The following is a 3,668-nucleotide window of genomic DNA, read 5'->3' as shown; positions in this document are numbered from 1 at the left end:
AGTTTCTCTACTTGTGTAGGATTTTTCCATCTATTATCCTTTTGTAGGGCTGTGTTTGTGGGAAGATGTTGTGTAAATTTGGTTTTGTCGTGGAATATCTTAGTTTCTACATCTATAGTGAATGAGAGTTTTGCTGAGTACAGTAGTCTGGGCTGGCATTTATGTTCTCTTAGGGTCTGTATGATGTCAGTCCAGGATCTTCTGGCTTTTATAGTCTCTGGTGAGAAATCTGGTGTAATTCCTATAGGCCTGCCTTTATATGTTACTTAACCTTTCTCCCTTACTGCTTTTAATATTTTTCTTTGTTTTGTGTATTTGATGTTTTGATTATTATGCAACTGGAGGAATTTCTTTTCTGGTCCAGTCTATTTGAAGTTTTGTAGGGTTCTTGTATGTTCATGGACATCTTACTTTAGGTTAGGGAAGTTTTCTTCTATAATTTTATTGAAGATATTTACTGGCCCTTTAAGTTGGGAATCTTCACTCTCATCTACACCTATTATCCTTAGGTTTGGTCTTCTCATTGTGTCCTGGATTTCCTGGATGTTTTGGGTTATCAACTTTTTTGCATTTTGCATTTTCTTTGACAGTTGTGTCAATATTTTCCCTGGTATCTTCTGCACATGTGATTCTCTCTTGTATCTCTTGTATTCTGTTGGTGATGCTTGCATCTATGATTCTTGATTTCTTTCCTAGGATTTCTATCTCCAGGGTAGTCTCCCTTTGAGATTTCTTTATTGTTTCTACTTCCATTTTTCGATCTTGTATGGTTTTATTTAATTCCTTCACCTATTTGGTTGTGTCTTTTCGCAATTCTTTAAGGGATTTTGTGTTTCCTCTTAAAGGGCTTCTGCCTGTTTGCCTGTGTTCTCCTGTATTTCTCTAAGGGAGTTGTTTATATCCTTCTTAAAGTCCTCTACCATCCTCATGAAAAGTGATTTTAAATCTGAATCCTACTTTTCGAGTATGATGGGCTGTCCAGGACTTGCTATGGTAGGAGAACTGAGTTCTTTTTTTTTTTCAGAGATTTATTCATCAGTTTAATAAACTCCAAAAAAAATCAATGTGATTTCATGCATTCAGAGACATATTTCCTGCTTAAGTGGAAAACTGTGCAGATGGCTCCTGAAAGACCTTCATTAGCAGCTTTACAGTGAACTTCATAGTTTAGAAGTCTGGGCCTTCTTTCTTCAGCTTGCTGTAGTCCACATTCACTGAGTAGAACTTATATTGGTCATTGGGACCCAGTTTGTTCCAAGGCTCAGGGTTATTCTTCCTGTCCCAGTTGACATCTGGATTGAACAATGCCATGCGCGTCACTTACAGCGCTGCTCCAGTGCCCACTGCTCCAATAAACACGAACAGAGGAATCAAGCTGGGATGCTTCTTGGCTTGCCCGAGGATCTGGCGGAGCATGTTTGTGGCACAGGCCTACCTACACAGAGACAGAAAATTAGGACACACACTAAGCTTCTTTTGAGAACTGAGTTCTGATGGTGCCAAATAATTTTGATTTCTGCTGCTTATATCTTCGTGCTTTCCTTTTGCCATCTGGTTAACTCTAGTGCTAACTCCACTCACTGTCTCTGACTGGAGACTCTCTTTCCAGTTATCTTGCTTGTGTCAGAACTCCTGAGAGTCCAGTTGTCTCTGGGATCCTCTGATCCTCAGCTCCTGGGACTCAGGCTTTCTCTGGGATCCTGAAATCCTGCTGTTCTGAATGCAGTGGTTCCTCAGCTGCTCTGAGTGCACTGGTTCCACCACTGTTCTAAGTTGATTCAGGATATAGTGTCTTCACAGGAGCAGATCCGCTAGGTGTCTGCGCCAGCCAAAAGGACCAAGCAAGGGGTGTAAGGGGAGTGGTATTCCAGAGGGGTGGAGTTTGGTTGGGTTGCAGCTCTGGGCTTAGGGTTGCGGGAGAGGGTTCATACCTGCTGCTCTAGGAAGGTTCAGGATAAGGTATCTTCATGGGAGCAGACCTGCTAAGTTGTCTGCCCCAGCCAAAAGGACCAAGCAAGGACGAATGCATGAATTTATACACCTAGAAAGCAAATTTATAATAAAGATTTTAAAGATATGAGTTAAGGAAATGGTCATTCACTTGAAGGTGATTTTGAGGTCCTGGAGCCCTCTGTCTTCCACTGTTTGGTTCACTAGTGTGAACAGCTTCCTTATCACATGAAGTCTCTCATCTACTGGGTCTCTGGTATTTTCTAAAGGGTCCCCATCCCCTGATGCTGCTTATCTCCATTCATTCTCTTGCCCCTCTGTATGTCTCTCCTACCCCACGCCCATACACAATCTTGTTCCCCTTTCCCTTCCTCTTCCCCTCTCCCACCTCCCCTCTGTCTCTTGTGACTCCTTCCTTCCTTCTTCTAAGTGGGATTGAAGCCTCCTCACTTGGGCCTTTCTACTTGTTTCACTTCTTGAGGTCTATAGCTTATGTCCTAAGCATTGTGTACTTTTTGGCTAATATCCACTATCAGTGAGTATATACCATGTATCATCCTGAGTGAGGGAACTCAGACCCAAAAGGATTCAGACCCAAAAGGACGTTTTCTTTTAATGAGTCCCACTTAAGGAATGTCTAGTTACTAGGTGGTGTTATTTGGATTAATTTTCTACTTAGATTAATAGCTTTGAATTATAAAAAAACTTAAATTCAATTGTGTTTGTCCCTTGCTTGATGCATGTAACTAAAGCCACATAGATATCTGATTATAAACAGACATGAAATGGTAAGTAGGAGTTTTACACAAAAAGTTGTCTCAAAAGACACAGCTTAATCAACCTATGCCAGATCATTCTCTTATGTTTGATATTTTGTTGTATTCTACAATACATTTTGACACAGCATTTTGAATGGGGAGTTCTACATGACTGAAGAAATTATTAGGACAGAGGTATGCACACATAAGCTGCAGAAGAAGGTCATAGGTTGTCAAGGGCATTGGGTCTAATATGTCTTTAACCAAAAGGGAAGTTCTGGTTTGCTGAGCTTTGTGTTCCTTGTTTCAATACCATGTTAGTATTTTGATAACTTTGTTTATCCTATCATAGTTTATACTGGTAAAAGGCTATGGCTTTGACAACTACATTGCTATCATAAACTAACGAAAGAAATTTTGGTGGTCAACAATAAATAGGAATATAAAGATTCTTGTGGTAATACTACTTTGAGTTCATGATAAGTAAGAAACTACAAAAACATGTTATTTTTCATGTGGTTATGCTTTATGCATCAAGTGAATTGGATATATATTTCTTGGATTTGAAATAAATAAAATATGGTTAATCAATTCGATACATGGTAAAGGCAATTGAACTAGTAATATATAGTAGTGGATTACAGTTGTTCTCTACATTATATTTAAAACAGAAATCTTTTTTAGATATTTAAATATGATAGTAATTTATAAATAAACTAATTGGAACTATTCGATTCAATGAATAGCACCTGGTGTTGTTTAATTATTCATAAAAAGTAATGTATGACACAAGATCAATTATTTTATTCATACTTATATATTTCAAACATATACATACAAATATATGCTGCATTACATTGTATATCATACATTATATGATATATATGTGTGTGTGTGTATGTGTTTGTTTTTTTTTTTTTTTTTTGTTGACCACCAAAATTTCTTTCGTTAGTTTATGAT

General features: G+C 38.1%; 1 pseudogene; it reads right to left on the bottom strand.

Annotated features, from left to right (window-relative positions):
* Nucleotides 1-1,116: 1,116 nt before the first annotated feature.
* LOC114614884 lies at nucleotides 1,117-1,416 on the bottom strand (annotated as a pseudogene).
* Nucleotides 1,417-3,668: the final 2,252 nt, after the last annotated feature.

Source organism: Grammomys surdaster, unplaced genomic scaffold, assembly GCF_004785775.1.
Source record: "Grammomys surdaster isolate TR1022 unplaced genomic scaffold, NIH_TR_1.0 126531, whole genome shotgun sequence".
NCBI classification, from domain to species: domain Eukaryota; kingdom Metazoa; phylum Chordata; class Mammalia; order Rodentia; family Muridae; genus Grammomys; species Grammomys surdaster.
Note: the sequence above shows the minus strand (reverse complement) of the source record. Positions and strands in the feature narration are given on the sequence as shown.